The sequence below is a fragment of the Ammospiza nelsoni genome, chromosome 1 (assembly GCF_027579445.1).
Source record: "Ammospiza nelsoni isolate bAmmNel1 chromosome 1, bAmmNel1.pri, whole genome shotgun sequence".
NCBI lineage: Eukaryota > Metazoa > Chordata > Aves > Passeriformes > Passerellidae > Ammospiza > Ammospiza nelsoni.
The window spans coordinates 181294-197922 of NC_080633.1; the positions used below are offsets into that span (position 1 = coordinate 181294).

Sequence of the window (16629 nt, forward strand, 5' to 3'; positions counted from 1 at the left end):
CTGTCTGGCTACCCTTGTTTGGAACAGCCACTGAATTCCTACCCTCTGCACCCATCCTCGACACCTGCTTTCAGATCAATTTATACTCTGCCTGCAACTTGAAACCATAAAAATAACACACTTGTGGGAGATTTCGACTACCTTATTGTCTCTTGGGCAGTAACTATGCTTCCTTCTTTAAAGAGATTCCCCAGTGTTCTGATACATAGATCAGAATACACAGCCCAGCTGGTATATACACGTATGATACAGCAACACTAAATGCTAACTATACATATTATGCCAAATAATAATACAGAAATATCTGCTAAGGTTATAGAGAGAAAGGCTTTCTAAATTGTTATTGTAAGTCTGAGATACCATGAAAATTAAAACATTATTTCTTTAAATACTTTTAGTTCAGATCTTGGACATTAATCTCCAGTAGGGTATTCACCTAATCTAAACAAGAATGAAACAAACCTAAAAAATTAGTGAAAAGTTTATGTAATGGAAAGTTAATCACTAATATTGCAATAATAAGAAATACAGGGAGCTAAGAAATATTCCAACACAAAAAATCTTGTTGTATTTCTGTTCTTCAGAAAAGTCTGTCTATCACATAACTTACTCCTTTTCTGCTACTCTTTTTTCTGTCTATCACATAACTTACTCCTTTTCTGCTACATTTGATCTTTAGCAACTCTTCTACTTGGCTGATTTTATTTTAACAGTTACTAATTTTTTCTTATCTTCTGTTTCTCCACCTCCTTATATTCGAGTCAAACCTTCCTCTCCCCAGTTCAAGCTGCTGCTGTTGCACATCACAAAACTGCAATTCTGTCTCTTCTGAACTTTGCAAATATTTTTTTTTTTCACTCTGATTAAATCCTCTTGGAATGCCACAGGCAAAAATTTGCTCTGAAATTGTCTATTTGCAGTACAGATACTGCATATAGATCAGGGCCCAATTCTGCATCCCTCTGCATCCCATCAGCCTTGTGCATTTGCTGATTTTACCCTGCCCTGCGTCCACTTTGCCATGCAACCCCAGGATGCCTTTTCTCTTCCACAGTGCTGCAAGGAGTCAACAGCTCCTTGTAAGAAATTATTTAATCAAAATCAGTTCCAGACCTGCATCTCTCTCCTGTTATGGTCTTATTGTAAGGCTTATGATCTTCCCTTACACTTCAACTCCATTTGTCTATCAAAAAGAAAAAAATCTCTTGCCTGCCTGCAGAAACAAAAGGTCTCTGACATTTCAAACCAGACAAAGCCCTGAAGAACACCCCCAGAAAATTACTGTTCTGTCTGGCAGCTGGTGAAGAATGGATGACATACAACTCCAATAACTAATATTTCAGTTCCTGATCCTGTTGCAGTCTCCCTGTAGCAAAGCATCTGAAGGAGCAGGAACATGTGAAATGCTTTCTCTGCCATTTGCCTGTGGCTGGAGGGCACAGGGCCCTCAGTCCCTATCTTCAGACTGATGAAGCTGTGACACATTCTCCTGATTCCTGCAGCAACGGTGCCGTATCTGCTCCCAGGCTGACAGCCTCCTCTGCCTCCTCCAGAAAGCTTCTGAACACCCGCATGTTGGAGATGCTCTCTCTGGTCCCTTTTCACCCTGACCATGCACTGGATTCAGGGTAGCTGACACCCCACAGGACGGGAGTGCTGATGGCTGCAGCCTTTCGGACCCTTCAGCAAGGGCAGGCTGGGGGTGAGGAGGAAGAGCTGCCCTTCAGCCCTTCAGCCCCTCAGTGTGTGGCTGGAGCACACAGAGCTCCCTCTGGGGATGGACAGAGCACAAGCTGAGAGCCTGCAGACCAGAGTTAGGATCAGAGTTCTCAGGTGGACCAGCATGTGGTGCCATGGTAGGTGTCTGCTGCACACCACCTGCTGAGGGAGAAATAGTGAGACCACAGACAGCAGGAAAAATCCCCATGTCCACAGCCTCTGGTCTTCCTGGAAGACTTCAACCACCCCAGTGTCTGCTGAGGGCATAGCAGAGCATGGCACAATCAATCCATGAGGCTTCTGGTCACACTGACCATAAACTCCTAACATGGGCAAGTGAGGAGCAGACACAGAGAGGTCTTCTGCTGGGCATGGAAGAACTGGTTGGGAATGTGAAGGTCAGAGCAGCCTTGGCTAGACCATGAGATGGTATTTCAGGAACATGAGAGGATGGACCAGGGTAGAAAGCAATCAATGAATTGGAAGGAAGAGAGTTCCAGGAGATCTGGTGGATTTTCAAAGATCCTCCAAATTCAAGACTGGTTCATCCCACAGGCAGGAAATGAATCAAAAGCAGCAGGAAGCCTGCATGCATGAACAAGGAGCTCCTGACTGAGCTGAAGCATTGCAAGAGGCAGAGGCAGGGACAGATGACCCAGGAGGAATACAGAGACGGTGTCCAAGCATGCAGGGATGCCATCAAGATAACAAAAGCCCACCTGGAGTTGAATCTAGGGAGGAACATGAAGGGAGGACAGAAAGGTTTTTACAAATATTTCAGCAGTCAAAGACAGATATGTGAGAATGTAGCCTTATGTGGGAGGGGATTTGCTGAGAATGAACACAGAATAAGTTGAAGTATCTCTTTGCATCTTTCTTTATTGGCAAGATTGGCTGTCAGGAATTCCAGGCTCCTAAGACCAGTCTGGAGCAAGGAAGACTTGATGTCAATGAAGGAAGACAAGATTAGGGAATGTTTGAACCAGGTGGACATACACAACAGGTGAACAGGTTTTTACTTAGAAAAGATTGCCCCAAGAGCAAGTTCGCTCCATCACTGTAGATATTCAGAAGATCACTGAACTTGGTAGTCAGCAAATTGCTCAAGCTGACCCAGCTCTGAGATAGGAGGTTGGAGCACACAATCTCAAGAGGTCCTTTTAAACTTCAACCATTCTGTGATTTTATGATTCTACTCAGGAAAGAGTTAAGCATGACAAGCAACTCAATCAACTTGGCCAATCAACATGTGGTGAATTTGTATGAGGAACCACAGCCTGGAGACTGGAGCTGAAACAAGGCAAGGACAAAACACCTGGAGTGCCTTTACCTGCAAGCATATATGCTAGTCCAGCAGCAGCGATTGAAAGTGGCTTTTGCCTTAAAAGGTACGTATTAGGGAGCAAAACAGTATGCTAATGAAGGTAAGTAATGCATTTCTGTTTTGCTATCCTTTAATGCAGGACTAGAAGGAAGCTACTGGAATGAAAAGCAGGCTGTTGATGAAAAAAACTAAACACTGCTTAGTAATACCTACACACAATACATAGAAATGCATTCAAAATGCTGCTTCTAAAATAGTTTTCTCAGTTGACCACTTTGAAATTATCACTGTTCCAGTGATAATTCAGTGCTTTTCAAAACAGAGTTTACTTTGGAGAACTTCCAGGAGAGGGATGTGTTTGTGCAGGGCCATGAACTGTCAGAGGGAGAAGAGCTGAGTGTTGTACTTTGTGTCACATTCTCTGTCACATGCCACAGTCCTTCCCATTCTTGGGCTCCCTAGTTTCTGGTGCCTGAGAGTGCAAGGAGGTTCAGCTAAGAACAATGTCGTCTCTGACCTTGACAGTCTGCAGATGAAGCCAGCCACTGTTCCATTAGTGCTTCTGCATCCCATGCCTCATATTTAAAAAAGATGAAAACATCAAACCACGCTTCAATCCTACTTCTGGTGCCAAATATGAGTTGGCTCCCTTAGAAAAGAATCACAGTGGGTTTAGAAGAAGTGGTGCCTGTTATACATAATGTGCTTACTTTATTAGCAGTTCTTATGTGGTGGATCCAGTGCAGATAGGCCTGTCAGTGTCTCTGCACAATTCTACTTTCAGACACCAGAAAGGGCTGCTGAGATGCAGACTCTTTGCATATACGTTGTTTTGTGTTTTTTCAGATCTGTCTGTGCACGGCTTTGAAAGAATCAACATCAAACACTCTCTGATGCCTCTCTGGATAGCAAAAATCACACTTTCCTTATGGGGAGCTGCAAAGAGCTCTTTAATGCTGGCAATTAGCAAGGAACTCCCCAGATGAAACAATACTGCGCAATTCATCAGTTTTACACAGGGAGCAGGAACACTTGCAGTTCACTCCTCCCGGTCAGCTGCAGGATCAGAGCACCTGAATGCGCCCACAGCCTCTGCTCCAGGGAGGAGCAACACGAGCTGGGCGCCTGCGCTGAGGACTCTGCACAGCCCTCCTGAGCACCCCTCCGTCCGTTGCCATGGCAACAGATGGATGCCTTCCTGTTGCCAAGGAGACAGCCACTGCTCTTGGAGACTGTGCCCAAAGCATTTCAGCATCTTTTAGATCATAGGGAGTTTTACACAGCCATAATCACCTCCCCCAGTTAAGCACATCAATCATTCTTCCATTCCTGTTTTCAGAATATGTTTTAAGCGATTTGCTATAATATGTCAGATTATCCCTAATATCTGGTTTTGATATCAACACTTAAAATGACATTGTCAACCTACACACCTCTGCATGCCTGTCTTTTCTCCTGCTGTCCTGCTGCTCTTTCAATCCACTCTCACTGATCTAATGTGCAATAAAACTGATCCCTTCCTCTCCACAGGCTTCCTGTGGTCTAGAACTGCACTTCCAGGAAAGCTGCCTGGCCAATGGCAGCATGCATCTCTGCTCTGTCTTTGCCACCAGTTTTAGCCAGCACACGTCTGTAAAATCAGCCGGCTCTGTGCGCCGGGGGCCCCCGGCAGCAGCGGCAGCAGCAGCAGCGGCAGCAGCGGCAGCAGCAGCAGCAGCAGCAGCAGCAGCGGCAGCAGCGGCAGCGGCAGCACCAGCAGCGGCAGCGGCAGCACAGGGCAGAGGCTGCCAGCCGGGGCGGGAGCAGCGCCCGCCGCAGGCTCAGCTCGGACACGGTCCTGGCAGGTCCGTACAGCCCGGCTCAGCCCGGCTCAGCTCGGACACGGTCCTGGCAGGTCCGTACAGCCCGGCTCAGCCCGGCTCAGCTCGGACACGGTCCTGGCAGGTCCGCACTGCCCCGCTGCGGCCGCCTTGGCCAGCTCACCGGGGGGAGCTCCTGCAGCACGGGACCTGCGTGGAGGTGGCACTGCATTGCAGCCATGCAGGAGGAGCAAGGCAGTTCCCTGGGCTGCAGGATGCACTGCTGGTGCCACCCAATCCCGTTTCACATTCTCTCTCCTCCCTCACCCAAGCCTTTTCCCCATCCTTCTGAAAAGACTGCACTGATAGTTAAGATTTGCGACTTGAGGAGGAGTGTCAGCCGAAACAGGGACCTCCTGCTCCACATCCCTGATGTGGGAAGGAGACCCTGCTGGGATCTGAGCTCAAGGATCAGTGCTCAGCTTGCCTCATAATGGGGAAGTCTGGTGGCTTAGCGTTCCTGGCAGCAGAGGGACCCCTCTTCCACCCCTATGCCTCAATTTACTGACTGAAGGTACTGCAGTGCCCCGAGAGCGAAGGGGAACATGCTGCACTCACTTAATCACAGAGTACAAGTACAGAACCATTTAGGTTGGAAAAGACCTTCAAGATCATCAAATACAACACACTCCAGCACTGCCAAGTCCACCACTAAGCCATGTCCACAAGTGTCATGTCTATATGTCGTTTATCTTCCCTCCAGGAACGGCAACCCCGATACTTCCTTGAGAAGCCTGTGTTGGGCTTCAGAACCCTTTCACTAAATAAGTATTTCCCAACAACTTGAACCCATTCTCCAGGCTAAGCCCCTTCCCAGCTCCCTCAGCCCCTCCTAGGGCTCCAGTCCCATCCCAGCTCCATTCCCTGGACAGGCTCCATTCCCCTCCCAGCTCCCTCAGCCCCTCCTGGGGCTCCATTCCCCTCCCAGCCCCGCTCCCTGGGCACACTCCAGCCCCTCCATGTCCTTGTCTCGAGGGCCCAGAGCTGCCCCCAGCACTGAAGGTGGCTCAGCAGGGCCAGCACAGGCACCAGCCCTGCCCTGGGGCTGTGCCCACACCCTGCAGGTACAAGCCAGGTGCCATTGGCTCCTGCCCACCTGGGGCCATCCGGGCTTGCCTTCAACTGAAAAAAAACCCCAACACCCAGAATACTTTGTGCTAGCTTTACGCCTGTTGCTTCATAATTTCATCACATGCCTGTATCTTCTATAAATTCTAAGTCCATTTGTGCTTTACCTTTCCTCAGTTGTGGCTGAAGATCTCTAGCACTTGTACCTTCATATTTCACTTCTCTAAAGAATTCTCACATGCCTCCTCTGATGGAAATCTCTCCACCTCTCAGTGATTAGTGATCCTAATCACTTTTTGTGGAATTCCTCTTGTTCTACTAGTCACTGCATCTTAAGGGATGCGAAACTCCATTTTCTCTTCACAACACAGGAGAGGCACAGATTTATACAATATTACAACAGTAACTTCAGCTTTGTTAATTCATTTCCTGTAATATCTAACATCAAAGTTTCCATTTTAATCACTACTGTAAGCTCGGGTTTACAGAGAACTCTCCATAAAGATACCAAGATTTCTTTCCTGAGCTGAAAGAGATCATTTTAGCAATGATGTGGCTACATTAGCAGGTTTATTTTCTTTATGCACTTTACATATAAATTTATTCTGCCATATTATCATCCAGTTTTGAAACACTCTTCCCTAATCCTAAGAGACAGATTTAGGTTCTGCTGCACCAAATAATGTTGCATTATCATCTAATTTTGTTGCTTCATTACTTAGACTTTGGAAATCATTCATCATACACTGAGCACCAATGGGGAACCAAAAAAGCACAGAAACACAACATTTATTCATCCTTCTTCAGCCACTACCATCAGCAGCTCCTGGTGTCCCAGGGATTGCTGTCATCCATCTGAGATCTCTTGAAAGCCATGCCTGCAGTTTCCTAAAGGCTCATCAGTCAGTGCAGCTCTGCTCTTGGGCTTTGTCGCCATTATCCCTCGACTAACAGCCTAACAGGGTCTCTCTTTTTCCGTAGCACTTTCCCATTTACTTATTATCCGCTTTGCATGGAGAACCTCCTTGACTGCCTGACCTTAAAGAGGAAGAGGTGTTGGGGCTCATTTGTGTCCTTTTTTGAGGACAAATGGTTGGGTGAGTTAGCCCTCACCGAACCCTCACCTTGCAGCACCCTTACATTCCTGGCAAAATCCAGCAGAAGTGCCAGTGGCTGCCCTGGGGAAGGACAGCCCCAGGCACCAGGACGTGCCCAGGAGCAGTTTGTCAGACAAAGACCCCAGGGGAAGGCGCAGGGCACCTGGGCTGCCCTGGCCACAGCGCCAGGAGGGGATCCTGCCCCTCACTGCAGCACCACAGCTGAGTGCTGTGCCCAGCCAGAGAGACACGGACGCACTGGGGAGGGCACAGAGCAGCCCTGAACCTGACAAAGGGACTGGAGCATCTCTCCTGTGAGGAAAGGCCACGAGTGCTGGCACTGCTCAGTCTGGAGAAGGCTCGTTAACGGATATAAATTCCTGATGGGACCATGCAAAGGGGATGCATCCATGCTCCTTTCGGTGTGCCCAGTGACAGGATCTGATGCCACAGGCACAAACTGAAGCACAAGAGGTTCCCTTGGCACACCAACAAATAGTGTTTTACGGTGGGGGTGACAGGTTGCCCAGACAGGTTGCAGAGTCTCCCAGCTTGGAGATATTGAAAGGCTGTCTGGACATGGTCCTGGGCAACCAGTTCTGCTTGATGACCTCCAGAGAGCCCTTCCAACCTCAACCGTTGTATGAGTCACTGCTTTTTCTTACTGTTTACAAGGAGTTTTCTTTATTGACTATCTATTTCCCTTGTTAGCTTTTATATTCTTTGGAAACCTGGCTGAGAGCCATTTTCAAAACACTGAAATGCAATATGCTGACAAGCCCACTTTTATTCACATGACCTATAAAAGAATTCTAATCCTAATAAAACAGGGACACAATGGAGAACAGAATAGGAACATAACAGACCCATGGGGCACATGTGTTTGTCTCTACAGAACACACGGTGACTCCTGACCTGCAGTGCCACACTTACACATCAAGTCTTCAAACAAAAACCAGGACTCCACTAATTACAACTTTGTGTGCAATTTACATTGTTACAGATATTAACAGGTGAGGATGGCTGCAGCACTTGACAGAAGCATTCAGTCAGAAAATAAAATTTGACGGAGTTATGAAGAGCTGGACAGAAGACATTACAGAACACAGTATCAGTCAGTACTGGCTTTTTATCACACTGCAGCCAGTGCTGGCCACATCTCTAAAAGCATCCAGCAGAATTATAACCATGCAGATATAGAAAGACTACATACAAAGTAATCCTCTTATGGAGAGGAGCTGAGGCAGAGTGCCCGTTTATATTGCAGAGGAGGGGGAAAATATAAAGAATAAAAATTGTCACTGTGATGAAAGGAGCACATTATCTTGTAACAAAAGAACTTGAGGATCACCAACAAAAATGGAGGACTAAGTTCAAAATGAATTAAATGTTTTCCATGTAAGATAGGCAGCCTGGGGCACTAACTGACGTAGGACTTGCCAAGAGACACTGAAGATGCAAAAAACAGTAAGTAGGTAAGAAGCATCCAGTTTTCTCAAATTTGTAAACCACTTGGCAAAGCCTGTATGTGCCAAATGTCCATAAGACACACGCCACCATTTACTTCAGAGGATGGTGGAGACTGAAAGCACCAGACAGTCCAGAGCAAAGCTATGACAGCAGATTCTTCTCAGGTGCCCTGGCTGGTCTGTGCACATCCCAGGGAGATCTAGGCATGGATCTAGATCTGTGCTGCTCTTAGCAGTCCACACTGGTTCACTTCCTTACTAAGATAGGTCTGGACTACCAAGCACGAAAGTGGCACAAGAATTACTTACAAACCACATACAGATACCGTTGGACTAGAGACTTTGGTTCATACAAGAATGTAAAGTATTAAGAGAACGAACAGAGGGGCACAGACAGCAGGCATGGGGGGATTATTCCTGTTTGCACTTGTCAGACCTCACCTGTGGCCCACAGTACAAGACAAACATGGACCTGTTGGAGCAAGCCCAGAGGAGGCCACAGGGGTGCTCTGAGGGCTGAAGCCCCTCTGCTCTGGAGATGGGCTGAGAGAGACAAGAGAGAAGAAGAGGCTCCAGGGAGATTTTCTTGTGGCCTTCCAGTACTTAAAGGGGGCTTGTAGAAAGAGAGAGAGAGACCTTTTACCTTTTACCAAGGCCTGTAAGACAGGACAAGGGACAACACTTTTAAACTGCTGTTCTAAAGAGGGCAATTTTAGATTAGACCTAAGGAAGACATCTTTTACAATGAGGGAGGTAAATGTTGGAACACAGCTAGGTGATCTGTGCAGGTCCCTTCCAACCCGTACCATTCTATCCCACAGTGAATGAGCTTTGCACTTTCTCCTGCAACTGCTAAGATTGGCTCCTGTCCACACTGAGTGATCAAACTGCCAGCCCATTCAATTACTGTGTGGTTACCCCTATGATCTCAAGGAACAAACAAGAATAAAACCTCTCAAGTAACCTTCCACTGTGTCCTCTCTCTATCATGAAAATGGAAAGCTTAAAAATCTGCAATTAACATTTTAAAATCATTCCTCACTGGTCTCACAGCTGCAAACACAGCTCTTCTGTTCCATGTAGACACCACCTTTTAACTGGAAATTCTGCCATTGCCATGAATCATAGTATTTGCCAGGGGAAAATTACTTGTTTAATTCTTTAAATTAATACATTTATAAATTTTCAATATCATACTTTGTTGAGCCTTGCAATTTCACCAAGCGAAGTCAAATTTCTTTCACATCATAGACTCATAGAACATTAAGGGGTTGGAGTGGGCTAACAGATGATCCAGTCCCAAGCCCTCTGCCCTGGGCAGGGACAGCTCCCCTGGCCGAGGTCACCCCAGGCCTGACCTAGCTGGCTCTGAGCCCTGCCAGGGGCACCCACAGCCCTCGTGGGCAGCGTGCCAGCGTCCAACTGCCTTCACAGGAAACGTTTCCTCCCAAAATCTAACCTGAATTTCCCCTCTTTCAGTCTGTCCCCATTACTCCTTTTCCTGTTACAGCAGTCACTGACAAAGATCCCTCTCCAGCTCCCCTGCAGCCCTGCAGACACTTCCACACAACCTTCCTTCTCCAGACTGAACAGCCCCAGCTTTCTCCACAGGGGAGAAAGGGAGCCTGTCTCCAGAGGGGAGCAGCCCATCAAAAGCATACTTGCAAATCAAAGGCCACATGCTGAAAAGGTAAGTTTACATGATTTCCCACTTCAATGCAATAGCTGTGCATATTGCACCTGTAAATATAAAAATATATAACTGGTAAATTGTGTTTTCTTCTCTGCATTTAGGATCTTGAAAGGAGCTGAACTACCTTTAAACAAGTAATTTTAAGAAATTTATTCACAGGCAGAGAGTAAGTGTGCCAAATTTGGGGGTAAAAAGGTAAAAAATACTATGTTGAATAGAATCTTACACTGACATTCTTGGAGCAGGCAAATTCTTCAGTCTAGCTAAGGCCTTCAAGCTAGCTAAGGCTAGTTCTGTTCAGGGAGAAATGCTTCTATCCCTTGCTTTGGGCATTGTTCCAACCAGTACAGAAAACAGAGAAGGCTGCAGGACTCTAAGAGGCCAGAAGGGAAAGGATAGGAAGTTTGTCTCTCAAACTCTGAAACCTGAGAATGCAGAGCTTTTAAAAAAAATTAAAGGAAGACTAAAACAGCTTTCTATAAAATTCATGAGGTTCTTGTCCACAAAGTTGCCAGTACAGAAATGACAGTGTCATTGTCACTTCCACATCTACTCAGTGAATATTGGAAACAACTGACAAGGGCACCTCAGGCTGTCAATTCACACCTCACTTGATGACCTCAAGGAACATTCCAGAACAAGACCTATTAGCCAGTGTTTGCATTATGAAAACACTGTGGAGAGTGTGCACAGTGCAACCTTGTGAGCTAGATATAAAGGCACATAAATTGTAGATACCTGCTTGGTTCCATGTATCCAGGACATTTCTATATAAATGCAAAACCTGGATAACTCCCCTGGTATAACACCCGAACTCCTATTCCTTTACAGTTTAAATTAAGAACCACTCAATTCCTCCAGCTGCATCTTTCCAGAAAACATAAGCTTCTGGAATGCTGTTCAATCCAAGGAGACACCACCAAATTCTAGGTGTCAGCCCAAGCACTCTGCTTGGAAACTACAGTGGCAGCACTGGGCAAGGAGATGGTGCTGGGTGATAAAGAGAACAGAATGTTAACATTAACATCTTCATCAAAAAACTGAAGGAGTTTTCATACATAAGCCCTTCCAATTCCAGTGAGAATTGTTATACCCTAGGCTGTTTATTTCCAAAGCAAAACAGTATGCATTTCTTCTACCACAGCATTTCCACTACCAGTGAGGTGACCTGTGTAGGCTGTGAAAGGTGAGAAGTCACCAATGCAGGAGTGGCAAAAACAAAAGTCTCCTGCAGCCTTGCTGTGCACTGGCTGGGAAAACAGACAGGTAGCTACAGGTGGATATTCACAGTGGAAGCAACAAGAAGAATGTAAGTAATGGTAGAAAATGAGGATGTGAGTGGCAGATTTGGGCACCTTATCATGGAGATGACCAGTGCCCATCCAGCAACAGCAGGTACTGAAGAAGTCCTCCTAGCTGGGAAGAGCTAATTTAAACCTGCACTGAGAAGCATGGGAACCCCACAGATCAATAACCCAAGAACTAATCATGTTTATTTGTGGCAAATGGAGTAATGAATTACCACAAAGAATTCCTGCTACTCCTCCCCCTCCTCCTCATAGCAACTGCATCCTCCAATGTCACTTCCTCCGAGCCAGTCCACTCTGCCAGACCAGCATCTTCCTGCCAACACCAGCACAAACTATCACACGAGTAATTGGCTATTCAAATGACCAGTTTATGGCAGCAGCAGCAAGCTGGCGTCTTAGCATTTATTTCACAACACAGTATTTCCCATATGCCCAAAGGCAAACATTTTCCATCCCCAGTCCAAAGCACAGACACGTCCTTCCTGACTAAAACAGGTCACTTTTCAAAGAGCTAAAACCTACCTGTATCGGACAGGGCAGCTCAACACCTGGAGTCACATCTGTGTACACCAAGAGGAAGCAAGAAACTTATCCTGTGGATGAAGCAGGAGACCAGATATTATGTCATGATGAATTAGCAGGAGATGTTCTCATTGACCTTAAGCAGGAACAGCTCTAAGACAGCAGGCTGAGGATGCATTTGGATCCAGCTCTGAAAAGAGAAAGTACATACTGTGTGAGAGGGAAATAACATACAATAAAAATAACATTCCCTAGAACAGCATAAACCCATGTGACACTTCATAAGCAGCACAACTTGCGGAAAAAGAGAGGGGGGAGAAGAGCAAGAAAGAGAGGATGAGACTGACATAGCAGTTTGGGACTTGTCTGGAGATTGTGCACATAGGTGCATGGCCAGGCTGCCAGGACAACAGTTCTGCCCAGGCACTGGCCCATCCACGTAGGCTCTTCAGTTTCCCCACAGGACCCACCTTGTATTTGTGGAGTCTGGAAAGAACACAAAGGTTACAGCTTGCCTATAACCCATCAGCCTATTGAGCAGGCTCTGGTAAGAACCACGGGGTGGGTAGGATTGCAGTGGACCCCTGGAATTTGCCTGTCCCAGGAAGCAAGGGTATTGTCTCACACAGAGGTTCTCAACCTTGGGAAAGCAGGCCAGTCTAAGAACATTAACCAAGTCAGTTTGCTTTCATCCTTAAAAAAACCAATTCCCTAAAGAACTAAAAATCCACTCCTACCAGAACACTCCACCATTTTATCAGGCACCATTAGCTGCCCAAGTAGGTTAAGGAGAGTGTGGCACACTGGAATAATTAATGATCCTACAGATTTAGGGCATAGTCAGGCAGCTTCAGTGTCTGCATGCTATGACAGCTCCCAAAGAAGACAAACCAGGCTAAGAAGGAACAGGGACCTGTTCCATGGGAAGAGCTGAGGCAGCTGCACCTGCACATACAAAGCCCTGCACAGCAGCTCCTGGCAGCTCTGTACTGTAGCTGATGAAGAAAAGCAGCATTAACAGCAGAACAGGTGTGAGCACCAGCGCACAAAGCATTCTCAAGCATAAGCTCACACCTAGACATGCAAATAGAAACCACTGCTCAAAGAAGGGATAGGAAAGAAAGGGAAGTATGGGCATTTTAGTGCCAGCCTGGGCAGTGCCAGGCAGCATGAGCAGAGTGGAGAACTCCACCAGGGACAGGACCAGGGCTCTGGATCTAGCGGTGTCAAGAAAAGGGAAGAACAAAGGGAAAAAAGAAGATAACGGTAAATTCTGCTGAAACAGAGCTGTAGTCAAGGAAGGACAGAGCTGAGGCAGGCAGGGGCTGAGGCAAACACTGCAGTGCAAGTGAGAGGGGAGAGTGCAGGAGGTACAGAGAGGAACGTTACTGCAGTGCTGAGGAGAAGAGCGAAGGCTGAGCGTCCTCACCCTGCCTTAGGGGCAAGGCCAAGCTGCAAGTTCCTCCTCACAGAGAGCTCAGCTCGTTTGGTTGGTGGTGTCCCCGTGGAAAACAGCAGATTGTTCATTGCTCCTGAGACAACACCAAGGAACTGGTTATCTTCAGAAGCTGCAGGACTTCCTTGGATGGGTGGTAGGGTGAAGTCTCCAAGAAGGGCAGTGCTGACGGCACCAGGCAAGGATAGTTAGTGCACACTCTCCCAGATCATGCTAACTGGCGAATGACGTTGCTTGTTCCTCAGTCCCCCATTTCAATTCTACCTCAGTTTCTCCCTGCAGCAACTTGCACACAGGGATCTTCCACAGGCCATGGTGTTGGAGGGAACAGAGAAGAGTTCAGGGTTCAGGGAACAGGAGGGAGGGAAGGAGCAGCAATCTCCAGCAGCAAACTCCTGGTGCCAAAGTGAGATGGTTTGCATGTGTGGGAAGTCAGGAGATATTCCAGAAGGCCACGCAGAGCATCAGTCTCCCACAGACAAAAATGTGTTAGTCCTGAGAGAGTATCTTGGACCATGTATCTCCCTCTGAAGAAAGAACTGAGAGGCATCTTAGAGGCAGCAAATCAAATACTCTCTCTCAAAAGCTGCCATCTCCTGTGTGAAGGCTGGTTGTTGCTGGAGCACCAGAGACAGCAGTCAGTTAGATGCAGGGCAGCGCTGGGCTGTCACCAGGGACAGGGTGTTAAGAAGAGGACCCTTCTCTCCAGAGGATGGATGGACCATGTCAGGGCAGGATGGACAAATCCAGAAGAGTGATGGTGTCTCCCTCGGTAAAGGAGACCCTCCCGAGGGGGCCTGCAGCCCACGTTCGGGAGCGGTGAACGAGCACCGGGCTCCCCCTTCCTGCCTGCCTCCGAGCGCGCCGAGCTCCTGCCAGGAGGCGAAGCCGGGGGCTCGGCAGGGGCCGGCGGGGCCGCACCGCCCAAAGCCGAGTCCGCGGGCGAGGTCAGAGAGCGCGGCAGGGCCAGGCTGCTCCGGCCGCGGCTCCACGAGCGAGCGCCGGCGGAGGAAGGCGGCACCGGAGGGCGGCACCGGCGGCGCAGGGTCCGCCCGGACTCACCAGGCTCCGAGCGGGCGAGCCCTGCGGACAGAGCCCGGGCAGGAGCAGCGGCGGCGCTGTCCGGGGTCCGTGCCCGGCCCTGGGGCACCGGAGGCGGGGGCGCCCCGCAGCTGCCCGGGGCCGGGCCGGGGCAGGGGCCCGAGGGGCGCTCACCGTCCCGTCCATGCTCCGCTCCCGCCGCGGCCGTCCGCGTGCGGAGCGCCTGCGCGGCGCTGCGGAGAGCGGCCAGGGACCGTCGGTAAAGTGCGTCGCGCCCGCCGCGCCGGGGCTGAGGGTCGCGCACCGGGAGCCCGGCGCCGACCGCGCCGCCGCGGCGGGAGGGCGGCGCAGCCGCGGCCCCTGCCCCGCTCCCAGCCCCGCGGGGGCGGCGCGGCACGGAGCTCCTCCCGGGGACAAGTGGGTGCGGCGCCCACGCCCTCCCAGCCCCGCGGGCCGCTCCGGCTCTGCCGCCTCGACGGAGCTCGAGAGAGGGACGGAGCGGCTTTAGGTGCGCCGCCGCCGGCGGCAGGATCCCCAGCCCCGCCGCCCCTGCTTCCGCCTCCACAGGCACCCCCTTCTCTCCCCAGCAGCGCCGGAGCCCTCTGACTGTGGGCGCCCCCAGCCCCGCACCCCGCGCCCCGCACTCACCGCCGCCCCCTGCCGCCCCCGCCGCCGCAGCCCCGGCGCTCTCGCAGCGCTCCGGCCGCCGCCGCAGCCTCCGCGCGCTCCCCAGCGCCGCCTGCCGGCCGCGCTCCGCATCACCCCCGGGCCGCGGGGCCCGACGCAGCGCCCCCGCCCCGCCCGGCCCAGCACGGCCCGGCCCCAGCACGGCCCGGAGCGCTTCCGACCGCTTCCGAGCGGGGCTCGCACCCACAGCGACCGTGCCGGGGTTCACCGGGAGGCAATGAGAATTCCAGTGGCGATGGGGACGGGAGCAGCAGAATGAGAGAGCAAATAGGCCAGGGGAGCTCCGAGGCACGTCCAGTCCTTCAAACTCAGAACCGGCCCAGAGCTGCGGTCCACCATCCGCACGCTTTGCCTTGTAGTCAGGAGCTGGTGGCTCCCGGGAAGGTGGAGATGAGCGTCCTGGGCCTGGCGGGCTACGGGTCTGAGGTGCGGTGTCAATTGTAACAGGAAAAGGAAAATTGCTTCTTAAACCCCCAGGGGGAGATCTCTGCGACGTGCACTTTGACAGAGCGATTAGAAGGAACCCTCAGTGTAACTTGCCAAAGCCCTGCAGCTCATGGGGATGAGGGAAGTTCGGACAGAATGAGCACTGACAATGAATGCTTTGGAGTAATGCTCCAAGGAGCTGTGAGGAAGCGGTGAAAGGGCTGAGCTCCACCTGCAAGGAGCCAAGCAAACCTGACAGCTTCACATGCTCAAAAACAGTGCAAGTCTAAAAGATGAAGTAAAATATTTTAAAGATCACAAGGTGGAATTAAGTCTTAGTGGGTGTTTTTAAGGAGGGACTGTACATATGCATTTGGATTTTCCACTACATTTTCTGTGTCATATTTTCAAGCTTTTTCCTATGGTTATATGTACCAGCAAAACACTGTTGCAAATGCAAAATGAGCTTCTGTGGTACCTGTCACCAGAAAATGGCCCCCTTTGAGACTCCATGAGCAACGGTTCAGCATGCATGCTGGGGAGATAAGGTGAGTGCCAAGTACATGCAGGGGACAGGGGGGCATGAAAGCATCTGGGATAGTGGGGTTCAGGCCAGACCCCTGGCTTGAGACCGAGCTGGCAGCTAGCACCTGCATATGCTCTGCTGTGCTGTACAGAATATTTCACAAGGCATGTGTGACAAGGCAATGCTCCAAGCCAAACAGAAGACAGCGAGCTCCTATGAAAGGAACTCTGTGCTGGGGAACGGAGGAGTATGGGCAAGAATACCTTGCTGTAGCTGGGGAAACGTGTTAATGAGAGCATCTTGTCCTCTCGCTGCTCATCTGACCAACAGCAATTCCAGAACTTCTGTGAAGCACTTTAGACCATCTGCAAGACCTGCGTTGCACTCTCCAGCATGCTGGGAATTGTCTCTGCAGCACTTTAGGGTGAAGCA

At 49.7% G+C, this 16629-nt stretch overlaps 1 protein-coding gene across 2 annotated transcripts in view; it reads right to left on the reverse strand.

The window, feature by feature from the left end:
* SMARCD3 (SWI/SNF related, matrix associated, actin dependent regulator of chromatin, subfamily d, member 3) overlaps window positions 1-15228 on the reverse strand; it is a 72104-nt gene extending 56876 nt beyond the window's left edge. The window contains exons 1-2 of one of the 2 annotated variants that reach the window (XM_059477415.1): window positions 15207-15228; window positions 12062-12251 (exon numbers count right to left, since the gene is read on the reverse strand). The gene's annotated coding sequence lies outside the window, so the exon portion shown is untranslated. Of the gene's footprint in view, window positions 1-12061; window positions 12252-13490; window positions 14274-15206 lie in introns of those variants that run through there. The other variant, XM_059477408.1, reaches the window with a different exon arrangement.
* Window positions 15229-16629: the final 1401 nt, after the last annotated feature.